Here is an 18,323-nt window from a genome sequence, read left to right as displayed (position 1 = left end):
TTAATTTCAAATATAGATTTTTTGTAATCTTGCATTTCTTTTTAGACAATTGACAATAAAACTTACCTTAAAAAGTGATTCTATTTTGTTGTTTTCAAATCTTTTAAAATAAACTTAATAAAAAATAAGAGAAAAGTCAAAAATGTTTAATTTATATTTATAAAAATATTTCAGCTCTAAAAATGGTGTAAAATTTTAAGTTCGGTCAAAAATTACGTGTCTACAGTTTACCCCTCTTTGACTGAAAACACGAAGTGTTTTCAGACAAAGAAGTAGACAACGTGACAAGTTTTGAACGGACTCTTATTCGAAAAGAAAAATATGCGACCGAGTCCTAGTTTTGGACATCCTACATATCCCGGGTTATAAGGGAATCAGGTCACGTGTAGTTCAATGAGATGAAATGATGAGTTGGAAGTCAAGTGAGGTCCTCTTGAGGCTCTAGTTCGCGACTCCTATTGTTACATGAATATAAAAGACGAAAAATTTAATGGAAATACAAATACACGACCCTATCTATGTAGCTTCTCTTGAACCTTGACTTGAGTCTTCGTGCTTCTTGAGTTATGAGATATTGATTTTCATCTCAAATGAGTTCAAAGGTAAACGTCTTTCTCCAGGTAGGTTCCTTTTACTGGTACTTGGTTATTGACTTTTTTTTTTTTTTTAGAATGAGTTGTTGCTTCTTCAATCGAAATTGATCTTGAAAATTACACTTTTTCCATCCAAGATCATGAGCTGGAAATGTGGATTGACCCCATTCTATCACTAGATTCCTGAATTAAAACAAACAAAAAATAATAACACAAAATTTTGCCCCAGTTTAATATAAGAAAATTTTGTGAGAAAAATAAAAGATGGTGCTTAGCTTTAAATCGAGACTTTGAACGATTCGAGCTTTGTCGCGATGTACTCTTTAGAGGGCTTATGCGTGTTTACACCAACTCCATTCTTTATGATGAACCGGTTAAATAAAATTATGTTAGTCTAGTCTTATTATCCAGGAGGGTCCTTGCTATACTACGTCCCATTATTCAGGAGGGTCCTTGCTACACTACGTCCCATTATTCAGGAGGGTCCTTGCTATACTACGTCCCATTGTTCAGGAGGGTCCTTGATATACTACGTCTCATTATTCAGGAGGGTCCTTACTACACTACATCCCATTATTCAAGAGGATCATTGCTATACTACGTCCCATTGTTCAGGAGGGTCCTTGCTATACTACGTCCCATTATTCAGGAGGGTCCTTGCTATACTACGTCCCATTATTCAGGAGGGTCCTTGCTATATTACGTCCCATTATTCAGGAGGGTCCTTGCTATACTACGTCCCATTATTCAGGAGGGTCCTTGCTATACTACGTCCCATTATTCAGGAGGGTCCTTGCTACACTACGTCCCATTATTCATGAGGGTCCTTGCTACACTACGTCCCATTATTCAGGATGGTTCTTGCTATACTACGTCCCATTATTCAGGAGGGTCCTTGCTTTACTACGTCCCATTGTTCAGGAGGGTCTTTGCTACACTACGTCCCATTATTCAGGAGAATCCTTGCTATACTACGTCCCATTGTTCAGGAGGGTCCTTGCTATACTACGTCCCATTATTCAAGAAGGTCCTTGCTATACTACGTCCCATTATTCAGGAGGGTCCTTGCTATACTACGTCCCATTATTCATGAGGGTCCTTGCTATACTACGTCCCATTATTCAGGAGGGTCCTTGCTATACTACGTCCCATTATTCAGGAGGGTCCTTGCTACACTACGTCCCATTATTCAGGAGGGTCCTTGCTACACTACGTCCCATTATTCATGAGGTTCCTTGCTATACTACGTCCCATTGTTCAGGAGGGTCCTTGCTATACTACGTCCCATTGTTCAGGAGAGTCCTTGCTATACTACGTCCCATTATTCATGAGGGTCCTTGCTACACTACGTCCCATTATTCAGAAGGGTCCTTGCTACACTATGTTCCATAGACTAATAAGACAAACAAACACTTACCCAATATGGACTATAATTCGTGTGCAATGTTGCCATTTAGCTCTTCGTAGACTAAATTGAACATCTAGGTTTTTGGATCTTTGATCTCGAAATAACTTGTGCCCCTGCTTCAACAAAGAAAATTTGTGAGTTTAAAAACGTGGTGGTTGGTTTGTGGTTCTGCCTTTTGACGAGGATTGCTCCAGTACTCATCGTGTTTTACTTTTTCCAAACACCCAGTGCTCGTTATTGATTGATTGTATTTTCACCCAAATTTGCTCATTTTGAGAGACTTAAATCCAATATCTGCCTTTATGTCATGACACTCATTATTTACCCTTCATCAAATCATGGACTTCTTCTGAATCCAAAACTTGCCGACAGATGATAACTCATTGGCCTGATGCTTTGCATTGTACAAATTTAGAATTGGTAACAAGTCTTGAAATCCTTTCTTACTTTCTTGACATAAACTTGACTCAAGGACATATGAAACATAGCGATGAAAAGTGAAAGAAAAATATATACTACACGAGAATAGCAAAAAATGATTCGATGAAGACTCTCTTTTAGAAAGAGAAAGAAAGAAAAACTTATCTGAGTGAGGTAGCCGACTCTACTGATCATGACATGCAATTTGAATTGATTACCCGATTTGTCCATCCAATCTATTCATCGACCATTATTGATCATCTAATCTTGATGTGGAGTTCCAACTATTTGACGGAGTCATAACTAATTTCAAACTCTTATTCGCCTTATGATGTCCACGAGAGTTTTTTTTTCACTAAAACTCTTTTACTTTGAATCCTTCAACTCTCATTCGTCTCATGGTGCCCGTTAGGGTTTTCACCAATAAAACTCTCTCATTTTATTTCTCTCAACTCACATTCGCCTTATGATGCCCAGTTAGGGTTTTCACCAATAAAACTCTCTCATTTTTTATTTTATTTTTTCTTATTTTCACAGCTCACATTCGCCTTATGATGCCGAGTTAGGGTTTTCACCAATAAGACTCTCATTTTTGTTTTTCTCAACTCACATTCGCCTTATGATGCCCAATTAGTGTTTTCACCAATAAGACTCTCTCATGGTTTCATCATTTGTACCCTTAACATACTTACTCTTGACATTTCAAAGGTTGATCCAAAGGTCTTTCTTTGATTGAAACACAACTTTTATACAAGGTTAGAAAGAAATGACAAGATGAAGGCTCAAATACGACTTTAAATGATGGGATTGACTTTAGCTTTGGGATAGAAAAAAATAAAAATAAAATAAATAAATGACTTTTGCCCCAGTTTTTTACAAATATGGAATTTTGGATTTTTTATTTGGTTAGACCGAACCCCATACAGGGTTGCCTACGTATCTTATCGAAACAAGAATCAGGTCAAACGTAGTTCATGATGATTGATTTTTTTTTTTTTTTTTTTTTATGGAAGAGCCAAGGAAGCACAAGAACCAAGGAAGTAAATTAACTCTCAACAAGGGTGACAACATATAAATTAATACTTAGACACAAAACCAAGAATTTCATTACATCAACCTTTGAAATGTCAAGTCCAAACATAAGGGTTTCTAATACCGAAAAATCACATCATATATAATATCTCTTCACAACATCAGCATTGATGACCATTTCTGTCATTTTGCCTTCTATATCTGCTAAGTAAAGAGCACCATTGGATAATACCTTCTTTACAATGAATGGTCCTTTCCAATTTGGAGAAAATTTGCCTTTGACTTCAGCTTGGTGTGGCAGAATACGTCCCAACACTAATTGACCCTCTTCAAACGTCTGGGACGCACCTTTTTGTTGTATGCTCGTGCCATTCTTTTCTGGTACAATTGTCCATGGCATACTGATGTCATTCGCTTCTCATCAATCAAACTTAATTGCTCCAAGCGTGTTCTGACCCACTCATCATCATCAATTCCACCTCTACAACAATCCGCAGGGATGGAATCTCAACCTCTGCAGGTATAACTGCCTCAGTCCCATATACCAGCGAATAGGGGGTGGCACCCACTGACGTACGAACTGTAGTGCGATAACCCAACAAAGAAAAGGCAACTTTTCATGCCATTGTCGAGAACTTTGCACCATTTTACGAAGTATCTTTTTTATATTTTTGTTGGCAGCTTCTACAGCCCCATTTGCTTTTGGGCGATAAGGAGTCGAATTTCGATGTTCAATCTTAAATTGACGGCATACCTCTTGCATTAAGTGACTGTTGAGATTTGCAGCATTATCGGTAACAATTGCCTTTGGAATACCAAATCGACAGATGATGTTGAAATGAATGAAATCCACCACGACCTTCTTGGTCACTGACTTGAAAGTTACTGCTTCCACCCACTTTGTAAAGTAATCAATGGCCACCAGGATGAACCTATGACCATTCGATGCTTTTGGTTCTATTGGTCCAATCACATCCATTCCCCATGCCACGAAAGGCCATGGAGCAGACATCGCATGCAACTCGGAGGGAGGAGAATGTATCAAATCACCGTGTATTTGACATTCATGACATTTACGAACAAATTGCATAGAATCCCGCTCCATGGTGAGCCAATCATAACCTGCTCGAAATATCTTTTTTGCCAGAACATATCCATTCATGTGAGGTCCACAAACTTCTAGTGTACTTCAATCATGATTGTTGAAGCCTCTTTAGCATTTACACATCTTAGAAGACCCAAATCAGTTGTTTTCTTGTACAATATGCCTTGCTTAAGAAAAACCCGCTAGCTAGTCGCCGAATAGTCCTTTTTTGATTACTAGTGACATTAGTAGGACATTCTCCGGACTGAAGATATGTTTTAATATCATGAAACCAAGGTGTACCGTCAAATTCTTCCTCCACCAAGTTGCAATAAACATGCTGATCACGAATCTGTATGTACAAATGGTCGATATGAGCTTCGTTAGGATATTGAAGCATCGAAGATAAAGTTGCCAATGCATCAACAATCTCATTATGAACTCTAGGAATGTGTCTAAACTTTATTGACACAAACTGTCGACAAAGATCTTGTAAACAATGTTGATATGGTATGAGCTTTGGGTCACGAGTCTCCATTCTCCTTGGATTTGATGGACCAGTAAGTCTGAGTCTCCTAGAACTAGCAACTATTGGATGCCCATGTTAGTAGCTAACCTCAAACCCAAGATGCAAGCCTCATACTCTGACATATTATTGGTACAATAGAATCTAAGTTGGGCTGTTATAGGGAAATATTCTCATGATTCTGACATAAGAACTGCTTCTATCCCAACTCCCTTCTTGTTAGCAGCACCATCAAAGAACAACATCCATCCTTGGTCCTTATCATTAATAACTTCATCGATATATGATACCTCTTCGTCTGGAAAGTAGGTCTTAAGTGGTTCATACTCATCATCAATATGGTTCTCTGCCAAATGATCTGCCTAGGCTTGAGCCTTTAATGTGGTCCATGTCACATAGATAATGTCAAACTCTGTGAGTAATATTTGCCATTTCGCAAGCATGCCCGTGGGCATGGGCTTTTGAAAAATGTATTTTAACGAATCCATACGAAAAATGAGATAAGTAGTATAAGACGAAAGATAGTGCTTCAACTTCTGTGCTACCCAAGTTAGGGCACAACACGTTCTTTCGAGAAGTGTGTACTTCGATTCATAAACGGTAAATTTCTTACTGAGGTAATAAATGGCCTACTCTTTCTTCCCAGTGCCATCATGCTGACCCAATACACATCTAAAAGAATTATCCAGTACTGACTTATATAATATCAATGGTCTGCCCGGCTCGGGAGGAACCAAGACAGGGGGATTCGATAAGTAATTCTTAATCCTTTCAAAAGCCTTTCGACATTCTTCGATCCATTCGACTGTGACATTTTTTTTAACAACTTAAAATTGGGCTCGCAAGTTGTTGTGAGTTGAGCAATGAATCTACTGATGTAGTTTAACCTTCCTAGAAGGCTCATAACCTCAGTTTTATTCTTTGGAGGTGGTAGTTCCTGAATGACTTTTATTTTTGAAGGATCTAACTCGATACCTCATCGACTGACTATAAACCCCAAAAGCTTTCCTGACGGTACTCCAATTACACATTTTGCAGGATTAAGCTTGAGATTATACCTGCGAAGCCTTTCGAAGAATCTTCTTAAGTCTTGCACATGATTTGACTGCTTTTTTGATTTAATAATCACATCATCCACATAAACTTCGATTTCTTTATGCATCATATCATGAAACATGGTTGTCATTGCCCTCATATAAGTTGCACCCACATTTTTTATCCCAAAAGGCATAACCCGATAACAATATGTACCCCTTGGAGTGATAAAAGACGTTTTTTCTGCATATTCATCATCCATAATAATCTGATGGTAACCCGCATAACAATCCACAAAAGATGCAATCTCATGTTTAGCACAATTATCCAACAAAATATGAATGTTGGGCAAAGGAAAATCATCTTTTGGACTTGCTTTGTTCAAATCACGATAATCAATACACATTCGAACTTTGCCGTCTTTATTAGGGACAAGTACGATGTTGGCTAACCAAGAAGGATATTGAGCGACTCGAATGACTTTGGCCTCAAGTTGCTTTGTGATTTCCTCTTTAATTATTACACTCATGTCAGTTTTAAGCTTTCTCAACTTTTGCTTTACTGGAGGGAACTTAGGATCAATCGGCAACTTGTGAACCACCAAAAACATCCTTGTAATCAAACAGAGCCTGGATTATATCCTCTTTTTGATGTCGAGCATGTATGCTTATCTTAGTCTCTTTAATATTTTCATGATCCCCTAAATTTATCGTCTCAGTTTCACTCATGTTTGGGTTTGATTTATTCTCAAAAGATTTGAATTCCCTGCTTACTTCTTCAAATACTTCGTCTTCATCATATTCAATTTCTTGATTTATTATTTCAGGATTAGGTCGAAGATTATATTGGATTTTAAGATCCGGTGAAAAATTCTGCATGCATGTCATATCACTAGAATCGGTATAGAAAGAACTGTATAAAGAAAACAAAATAAATATATTAGACTGAAATAAAAACACAATTACATCCTATTGAAAAAGAAAATAGAGAGTTTAAAATAAAACGACGAGACAAAATCTGAATTACAACCCTTGAATAAATCGGATGACAAAAAGAAAAACAAGACATACTACCAAGACTCATTCTTAATAGGGAGAGGAGTGGCCTCCCAATTGTTCAGTTGGACATCTGGACCAATGAATTGCACATCTCTGTCGCTAGTGCCTTCTCCGAGTTCAATCATATCAGCCTCGACAAATAAATCTTGAAAATAGTTGATCAATTCTTCGCGAACCTCCAGCATTGGCTCTGGGAGTGGTGACTCAGAAGATTCTGTTGTGCGGGCTTTGAGGAAAGATTTGTATATGGGTGGTATAGGCTTGGTAAGTGACCATACATCTCTCTTCTGCTTCTTGGCCTTCATTTTGTCCTCGACTTTAGGCTTGTCTCCTAAGACAAAAGTACCAAGACTCTTTCGTGGACTCACCGGATAAGCTCTCCCTTGCAAGAAGATCCCCATGCCTTTACCTGGTTCAAAACCATGCTTCAGCATTTCATTTACCATCATCACGGATGCCATGAACAGTTGTGGTTTTGAAATGAGATTCCCCTCTGGGTAGTGGTATTATCTCATATGATAATAATGTAGAAATGTCCCTATGGGGGTTTCACATTACCGCTTCTGATATCGACGCGATTTGTGAATATTCTTCAAATGTTCTTGATACTGAAAAAAATATAATTTGATGTCATTGTAAATGCTTGTACATGTTGAGAGTGATGATTTCACTTGTTCATATGTGAACATTTGCACTAATTGTGACTTATGCTTTGCTGGGAATTTGACTGAGGTGTTGTTCCTTATATTCTAAATTGTTTCTCTTTTCTTCTAAAAAAAATTCAATGACTTTCTTACATCTACAAAAAAAATTTCAATTTTGGGGAGCTCCTCGCCCCTTTCGACTTTTCACTATTTATTGAATGGAGGAATATGATGATCTTGAGGCAAACTTACAAACCTGCATCCATAGAAATATTGTTAGTTTTAAAAACAAACTGATATGTGTTGACTTCTTCAAACAGTTGCTTCTTTTCTTGCTATCCTCAGTTGATTGCTCTGATCTCTTGCTTCTCGATAGACAAGACAAAACACTTTATGCAAAAAATTTTTGAAACATATAGATAAAATCTTTAAGAAGAAGGTTTTCAAAAAGCTGTAATTGAAAATGGTCACTGTCAAGTATCATATCACGTCAAGCCTGATGAACGCATTTAGGGTTGATGTTTCGAGATCTATCAAATAACCTGATGGAAAGATTTTAAAGACTGTTGAAGTTTGGGCGATCTGACTCTTCAAATGTCAAAGATTGTTGAAGTTGACTTTTGATCTTAAAGCAATGTTGGAGATCACTTGAAGTTACTTCTAAACTCCTGATCATACCGAAGTTATTCATAGCTGTCTTAAATCTCTAATGAAGCTATGATTAAATTGTTGAGGTCATCCTAAATTTTTTTTGTCCCAGTTAAATGCCTTAGCATATCTTGAACTGTTGATAAATGAATTGCGGAATTTTTGAGAACTTCTCAAAATTCTGTCCCTGTTGCGATTCTCAATGTGACCTCAGTCTTGACTTGTTGAAAAAAAAGATCTTCCTCTTTAGAATTTTTGAGTCCCTCTCAAAATTCTGTCACAGTTTCTATTGTAAAGGAAGAAATAGAAATCTTACGGGAAATATAACTGAGACGTTGTGGCGCCTACGTATTCCGTTGAGGTAAGAACCAGGTCAAACGTAGTTCCCCTCTTGAGGATCAACGAAAATAGGAAAATGTAACTAAGGAAACGATCGAGGCCAACATAGGCCGCTTACGTATCTCAATTTTGAGAATTCAGGTCGTACGTAGTTCTGATACAAAAGAAAACATTAAAAGGGGTAAAAGGATGATCGAGGCCGACATAGGCCGCCTGCGTATCTCATTCTTGAGAATTCAGGTCAGACGTAGTAATTTTCTAACTACAGAACATAAGATGATTACAGACAAACGATGCGATTACAGGAAAATAAATAAAAGAAACTTTAAATCTTCAAATATAATAGGTCTTGATAGCATCTGCGGCGATTGACAACTTGAGATGAATATCTATGTTCAACCATGACATGTGATCAAATAAATACATCGATGTATTTTCCAAGTAAACTATTGAGTTCTCTTTTTCGAGTTTCTCTCAGATGAACCCTGATTCTGACTTCTTTAACACATTCATCATTTTCTGGATTCACAACTTCTGTCTTATCCAGATTTGACTTATCCTTATTCTCGAATTGTTTCAATTTTTTGGCAATATATTCAGATATCATGATCTCCTTATCATACTTTTCGAACACATCATCACCTACCTCATTTGTTTATTCAGCTTGTGACATGACATGATATTGACAGGTTTAAAAATTATTTTTACTGAAACAAAAACAAAGATTGTTAGATAGCAAAAATTAAAGCAGGTGAAATAAGTTTTTGCAATAGAGGAGGCTTTAATTAAAAATAAGGAAATACAAACTTTGGCCATGACTATGAGTCATTTTGCCTTTTTCAAAACATCATGAGGGAAATTAAAACTTAATTAATTAAAATGACATAAAAAGTGGGTTCTGAGCCTCATTCGGACTACCACCAATTTTAGAAATAACATAAGATCCATCCTTGTCTATCGAGATGAGCGAGGGATCAAGAGCGAAGTGGAAGTCCAATTAAGAACTTGCTCCATTGGCTCAGCGTCTCGTATGCCTGGTGTCTCGATCATCTTTTTGGGAGCAACATCACCTTCTTCAAAAAGATTTCCAATTCCTTCATTGGCATATTCCTCTACTAGAAAGGACTGACATAGATGAAGCACAAACTTTGGTGGAACATGATTAATCCCCTTCTTGTTCTGACCCTCTCTTGACACTAAAGCAAAAGCTTGATGGGGTGTCATGCTCGTAAAATTGAGTTTCTCACTTATACTCGGAGAAACTACAACTTTCTCAAGTTTGTCAGAACCATCCGGAACTATCACCTTTACCATGCACCACACATCCTCCGTCTCTATCATATTGATAGTGGCACCTTCATGGTTTGGCAAAGGGTTACTGTTAACATTGGGTATAGCGGTCCTGACCACTTTCTGGTTGATCAAGTTCTGGATCATATGCTTCAAATTAATACAGTCTTCAGTATCATGCCCAACACTATTGGAATGATACGCACACCTTCGATCGGCTCGGTAAAATCTTGAGCTAGTATCGACTGACTTGGGCTTGACCGGATGAATAATACCTGCCGCACTCAATTGCTCAAACAACTTCGTCCGGTTTTCAATGAGAAGAGTAAAATTTCGAGCAGGTCTCTTCTCAAGACGTGGACAAAGAGGATCATAATGGCCTTGTTGAGGCGAAGGCATTTGACAATAGTTTCGAGCGTTTTGATGGAGAGGTGCCTGAGACTTTGGTTCAGTCATATTAATGGTGAATCCTCAACGATTCAACAGTGAATCCCCATTGTCATTGGAAGTGACATCTTGAATGGTGACAATTCTTTGATTAATCAGGTCTTGAATTTTATGCTTCAAGTTTATGCAATCCTCAGTGGTATGTCCAGCACCTCCTGAATGGTAAGCACAATGAAGATCGGGCCTGTAAAGTCTGGAATTGACATGGACATTTTTTAGATCAATTGTTCGTATTAGACCAGCCACTTTCAATCTCTCAAAGAGTTGGGTTCGACTTTCAACCAAATGAGTAAAGACTCGAGAAGGTTTCTTCAAAACCTCATGACAAAAAAAATTGTAATTATTTCGTGAAGATGGAGGTACTTGGGAGGATTTTGGCGAGTAGGTGCTGGTGTTTGGAATTTTTGGTATTGTGGAGCTTGGTAGCTATGAGGGGCATTTGGGTAATTTGACAATGATACTAGGTAACTTGATTGAACATTTGGGTAATTTGGCAATAGAGCTTGGTAATTTGGATGATTTGGTGGTGGAGTTTGGTAATTTGATTTGATGGGGTAAGGATTTTAAAGGGTAGATTTTGAATGGTAAAGACTTTCGAACATTGAGACCAGTATGCCTCTTCGATTTTTGGCTTGATTCAAATTAGATAGAGGAGACATCTTCCCTCTTCCTCCTCAATGGTCCCGAGGATTCATCTTGGGGAGTCATTCGGGTGATTTTTCTGGTCTTGAGACCGTCTTCAATAGTTTCACCAATTTTTACTATCCCACTGAAATTTCCTCCTAAAATGAGCAACATCCTATTGTAGTACTCCGGCTCTTGATTGCGCACAAAAACTTCAATAATTTCTTTCTCGGTCATGGGAGGCCTAACCTTTGCAGCCTATCTTCTCCAATGATAGGCATTTTCTCAGTAGAATTCTGTTTAATTCTCTCTAAAGAGTATCGATCAGGGATGAATTCTTTATTGTAACCAAACCTTTCAATGAAGTCTTTAGCCAAATGGTTGGACTAAAAAAAAAAAAGTCTTTAGCCAAAGCGTTCCAACTTGGCCACTGCTTGATTTCTTTAGAAATAAACCATTCCAAAGCTTCTCATTTTAGACTTCGACTAAAGAGTCGTATTAAAAAAGCTTCATCTTTCCCAACTCCAATAAGTTGATCACAATAAGCCCTCAAATGAGTCAAAAGATTTTCAACTCCACTAAAAGTGTCAAATTTTGGTACTTTAAAACCTTCTGGAAGCTCCAAATATGGATGGCGACACAAATCTTCATAATTCAACCTCATAATGTCTAGGGTGTATTGAACATCCTTCATTGCATTCATAACTTCCTCTCTGATGCTTTTCTCAGCCTTTCATTTTATGACCTTCCACTCATTCTCCTTCTTCTCACAATCATCGAGTTCAAAATGTGTAGCAGAGAAAGGGTATGATTCTGGCGATATTGGAAAATGAAATGCGATTTTTAGAGGTATGAGTTGAGTGGTAGGTAGATTTTGGACAATTTGAGTAAGGATTTGATAAATCAGAGGAAAACATTGGTATTTAGATTTTGAGGAGTAGGTAACTTTTGGTGTGAAGAGCTAGGATGGTGTGGATTAGGGGTGGTTAAGTCGATGAAGGGAGGTTTTTGAATCATAGTGGTGATTGAATTGTTTGGAAAATGTTCGGATGTTGGATTCGAAGTAGGAAAATGGAGTGGAGGTCTTTCATTGTCTGGAGTAGGAATGTTGGCAATAATAGCCAAATTAGTCAAATCTCGGGTCTTATCCATTTCAGCCCTCACTTCAGCAATATGTTGGAACAATTGTGCAATCAACTTGTTCTGTTCAGCTATGATAGGGTCATTCCAGTAATTTTGATCAACTCAGTATTCTCAACATTTTCAACCATTTTCTCTTTGCCATTTGACAAACACTGGTCGAAGAAGGAATCTTTGGTGTCTTTGGACCTGTGAAGTACAGATGTTCAACCATTTTACTCAACACAGATCAGTTTTGAGTACCTGACAAAGAAAAATAACTCAAAGACAAATGTGTTAGTCTGTGTCGATGATAATAGACACATTACTGTAAACACATAATAGTTGCTTCATTTGAAGATAAACTAGCCCACATATAGAAAAGATGGCTAAAAGACATAAATTTGTCTATTTAACTTTGGGATTCGTGACAGGAAGATTGACTTGCGTCGAGCCAAGTTTTTTATTTTTGCATATTTCATTAATTTTCGATTGAGATGATTCCAATCTCATTGTAAGAGTTGGAAAAGATAGAATTTCTCAAAAATGGGGTATCGAGCCTTGAAAGGTTGCCTACGTATCTCACGAAGATAATTCAGGTCATACGTAGTTCAACCCACTTGAATCTCTTTTCGATTTGAGATGATGAATCTCTTTTTGATATGAGAGAGTAAGATTTGAAAAATGAAGTTCGAATTTTGTTGGAAACTAAAGACTCAAAATATTATTTTGACGCACTTTCGATGGTGACTTGATATTTACGCTTAAAGGGTTCTAGAAAAATTCCAAGACGAGTAGGCTAGAACATCTTCAAATAAAACAACATATTCTCACAAACAGTTATAACACATAAATAGTTATTGCGCGTTCTAAGCAGATATGTGACCCTTTTGTGCCAAGGGTAGGTCTAATGATTTTAAGGATGTATAACGTCATTTGAAACATTTCATTGACCCAAAACCCAAATTTATATAAGTTTTATAAATAAACTGAATGGGGATACATAATAGGGAAAAAGAGATACAAAATAATTAGTCCCGCATATGGGTACAATCCTAAACTAAGCTTCCATGGAAGGATTCTTCGTTCTTGAGCTTCTTGCCATCTCTGAATGCCAACATCTTCAGATGCAATGGTAATTTGATTATTCTTCAATTCGAACAAACTATTAAACTTCCAACCCCAAGAGACAATGTTTTGCCAAATGATGTATACATCCTTCCAATTTAAACACATAAGCATGATTGTCTTTTATTGACCAATGAGCCAAATAGACACAAGGTGGGCTTCTAATGTGCCCAACACGCCTTGGGTGTTAGGTCAACTTAGTTCAAATGCGCTAAATTGGGGAATTGGTTTCCCTCTACGCTAGTTGACTAAGAGTGACTTTTGAAAGACCGGGAACCCAAGTGGACAATTTAGGCTGGAACTCACGACAATCATTGGACGCATGACGTACCAATAAATTACCGATCATTCCGGAAAAGGATCAAGTATAAAAAATCCGATAGCGATTATGCAGAAACCGTCCTTAATATACTATACATACAACAGAAAATGTCATGAATACAATGACAGTTATAACAATTTAAACACATTAAACACAAATAAAAAATTCAACAATTAATAACAATTAGTCAAATAGTCAAATTTTATGGTTAGAACTTAATTAAATCCCAACAGAGTCACCATTTCTGTTTTACTCAAAAAAAATAAAAGAAAAATGATTTGTTTCGAAACATAGACTAAACTTATGTTTTGAAGAGAAATCAATTTTTCAAATAGAGTCGCCACTTAATTTTTTTAACAAATTGAGAAAAATTATGTTTTTTTAAAAGACTTAAACAGAAAAAATCAATTGAAATAAAAAAGGGTTCAAGTTCAATGTACATTCCGAGAAGGTATTAGGCCCTCGAAATGTCCGCTAACTTGCGGTTGACCGATGATTTGACTAAAATGAATTTTCAACTAACTTTAAAATATTAACTAAATAAAAAGAAATTCATTTTTTATTATTAAGGGAAAAACTAAAGGAAACTTTCTAAGGAAGATAATTCAAGTGTTGACAAGACCATAAATAAAATAAAGCTAAGTAATAAAATACGAATATTTTAATTTGAATATAAAAGGAGAAACGACTATCTTTAGGGAGTTAATTAAATTAAACAAAAATCAAATAAATTGTTAGTCAACACAATAACAAATAAATATAAGAGAGAAGAAATAGTGAATTTGGGCCTTTGGCCTAAATCCCATATCTTGATAAATTGTCATATTCTAAAATTTTAAAGGGAAAATTTTCAAAATGTCAATAATTTTAGCATTTAATGGACCCTCTTATCAACATTTTCAATATTTATTAATAATGTCAATATTTTAGTTTGTTATTGTTCTGATTTATGTATTTCTTTTTGTTTGTTTGATTTGAAAGAATACAATTATTTAATAATAGAAAGGAGAAAATCATGGATAGAATATTTTAAAAAAAGGAACATATATATCACTTAAAATTTTCATCAGTTACAATTTCAAAAGTAATTGATTTTATTCATTCCAATATGTATGAATTATGATATGTGTATTTGTATTCATTGTGGTTTTCATGTTTGGATTTGTACAATGACATTTGTATTTCTTTATTAGTTTGTATTCATTCCAATAGGTATACCAAATTTATTTGTAGTTATTAAGAAACATATTTGTATCCATATACTTATGTGAACTCGTGTTCATTCAGTATAGATACAACATTGATTTGTATATTTTTCAAAAACGTATATTTTTTCTTAAAATTTCAACAAAATTTGTATTCCAGTCATCAAAAACATACAAATTTACAATCAAAATTTGTATTTAAAAAAATGTATTTCTTATCTGTTATGTATTCCAAAAATATATTGTTTTCAAAGTTTATTTTATAGAACATCTACTAAATCAGATTCCAAATTATTTTGTATTCCAAGCATCCAACATACAAAAAAAGTCAATAATTATTTTTTAACTTTGAAATTTGGCTGATGATTTTGTACTTGCATTTCCTTTGGGTCCTTCTGCATGTGAGAAAGATGCAAACATACTTCAATTTCTTGAAAAGATAACTAGAATTGTTGATGTCGTCCAACAAAGTGTCTTAGATGAGATATTGATCCGAAACTCCCAAATTGAATACCTCAGTGACTGTCTAACCTTTAAATTCAATAATCAGATATTAACTTATGAAGATCTTCAAATCCAAAATATAAAGTACGATCCAGATCCATTTTCGAATCACTTTTTCAATAGCCATTTTCGAATCACTTCTAAACAAATTAAAGAATCAACAGTTAATGAATACTCGATCTTTTTGTATTTCACCGACAATCTCAAAGTTCAACGAAATCAATCCAATTCACTTCGAAATCTCAATCGATTATTTCAAAATTTTCTTCCCTAATGGAAACAATTGCAAATCAGTCGAATTCACTTTGACAAAGGTTGGAAATCTTTTGAATGATTTCTGAGATTTCTTAGAAAAATGGAGAAATTTGATTTAGAAAAGGCAAGGCTTAAGTTAGTTGATGATATAGAATAATGGAAGAAATTGTGACAGAGAGAAAAAGAGAAAGGATAGAATTTGAGTAAAAAATTTAGAGAGAGAAAAGTGGTAATGGAGTCTTTGTTTTTAACTTTCACACATAGTGAAGTAAAAAAAATCAGTAAATTTGAGAAATAAAAGGAAGGTAAATGAATTATATTAGGATACACTTTCTTTGCTAAAATATTGACATTTTGACATTTTTAATATTTATTTTAAAGTGTAGATGCTTTTAATAATTATGTTAGAAATTTTGACTAGTTAGCTAATTTATCCAATTTTAAAATCATGGGTTTTGGCCCATTCTCCTGCTACTTGGACCTGCTGTAATTATCTTGGGCTTTAGCCCCCTTTTTCATTCTCATTCGTCATGATATACACCTAGTGTATATTTGATGTATACACCATATATACAACTATTTCTCGAGCTCCCGGACTTGTATTTTTATTTGAATTTTGTATTTCTACATTTTCAACCTGCTTTGACATATCTTGAACCTGCATACTCTATTTTCCGACTGTATACCAGTGTATACAACAGGTATATCATCTCTTTTCGAGTTTTTCTAAGCTTGAAAAATTGATTTCCAGCCCACATCTATCATCTTCAACCTATACGCATGTTTCACAGCTTGTTATGGGGGCTGACTCGAAGGAAAATGAGGATTTGGGGCCTTTATGGCCCATTCGAAATATGAAGGAAAGAAGATAGGAGTCCAATATTTGCAACAAAAATGATGATAAGAATTAGTGCTGAATAATAATATCTCAGATATCGTAATTCTAAACAATAACCGAACTCACAAAATACGAAATGGTAAAGTATCGGAAGGAACACAAATAAACATGTTAAACAACACAACAAAAACAGTCGGCAGTGACTACACATTTAGAAATCATGTTGCAAATATTGGAGCTTTCAAGCTAAGAGTCATACTGATACCAATTTAACACTTTTTTTTTTGATGACTACAATAGGTAACAAGGAAGTTGATAGCTCAGTAAACCTAGAATTGAAAGCATTTGGAGAGTGGCTCTAATACGAACTTTATTATGACCCTAGTTAAGACACGATACCTCAAACCATGAATGATCTCGGGCTATCCCTTAACATATTAGGCATATCATATGCACTATTGCGGAAACTTCTGAATAAAGCATATACTACTTTAGAATTTAAATATAAGTCTATTGGGACATGGCCCTAACTACCTTAAAACAAAGACAACATACAGAAGAAAGTTGACAGTCTAAAACATCAGTCTCCAATAAGAAGGGCTCACCAAAAGCTAACCAAGAGTGCTGCAACCTCACTAGCCATGAATTTGAGTGTGAATATCATAATCTACATCATAAAATATGTTGTGCATACAAATATATGTGTCAGTACATGGAATGTACTGAGTAAGTATGGAAAGATACTAGCTAAATCATTTAAATAATTATGAACAAGATAGTGAAATAATATTTCCAAGATCATATGTATACATACATATGATCTTGGAAATCTTCTTTTACTATCTTGTTCATGATTCTATAAATGGTTTAGCTAGTTTTCTTCCTTACTTACACAGTACATTCCACATACTGACGCATACATTTCTCAGAGTATCCAAATAAGAAGGGCTCACCAAAAGCTAATCAAGAGTGCTGCAACTTCACTAGCTATGAATTTAAGTGTGAATATCATTATCTACATCATAAAATATGTAGCGCATACAAATGTCAGTACATGGAATGTACTGAGTAAGTATGGGAGGAAACTAGCTAAATCATTTATAGAATCATGAACAAGATAGTGAAATAATATTTCCAAGATCATATGTATGTATACATATGATCTTGGAAATATTATTTCACTATCTTGGAAATCTTCTTTTACTATCTTGTTCATGATTCTATAAATGATTTAGCTAGTTTCCTCCCATACTTACTCAGTACATTCCATGTATTGACATTTGTATGTGCTACATATTTTATGATGTAGATTATGATATTCACACTCAAATGCTTGGCAAGTGAGGTTGCAGCACTCTTAGTTAGCTTTTGGTGAGCCCTTCTCATTTGGGGACTCCATTGTTTTAGACTGTCAACTTTTTTCCTTATTCTGTCTTTGTTTTGAGGTAGATGAGGGTCATGTCCTGGCAGACTTATATTTTCATTCTAAAGTAATAGAGACTTTATTCATACTAGTAATGTAGTATCACGAAGTTTATTGAATTCTTTATTAAGCATATGTTTCAGTCTTGCAATAGTTTATATGATATGTCTACAATGTTAAGTCAAGGGTTATCCTGGGATCATTGATGGTCTTAGGTACCGTGTCTCAACTGGGGAATAGACTCAGGTCATAACAAACTTGGTATCAGAGTCGCTCATATGTCAGCATTGTCGATATGGGTCAAAGTTCAATTCAGTTTAGGAAAATCTTGGTAAGGCGAGGAAAACCTCAGTGCTGAGTCTAGGCAAATTATATACGACG

At 35.6% G+C, this 18,323-nt stretch overlaps 1 pseudogene; it reads right to left on the bottom strand.

Annotated features, from left to right (window-relative positions):
- Window positions 1-3,589: 3,589 nt before the first annotated feature.
- LOC125817114 (uncharacterized) lies at window positions 3,590-8,066 on the bottom strand (annotated as a pseudogene).
- Between the last annotated feature and the right edge of the window lie 10,257 nt (window positions 8,067-18,323).

Source organism: Solanum verrucosum, unplaced genomic scaffold (assembly GCF_900185275.1).
Source record: "Solanum verrucosum unplaced genomic scaffold, falcon-dt-bn FXZP01000094.1, whole genome shotgun sequence".
In the NCBI taxonomy this organism is placed as follows: domain Eukaryota; kingdom Viridiplantae; phylum Streptophyta; class Magnoliopsida; order Solanales; family Solanaceae; genus Solanum; species Solanum verrucosum.
Note: the sequence above shows the minus strand (reverse complement) of the source record. Positions and strands in the feature narration are given on the sequence as shown.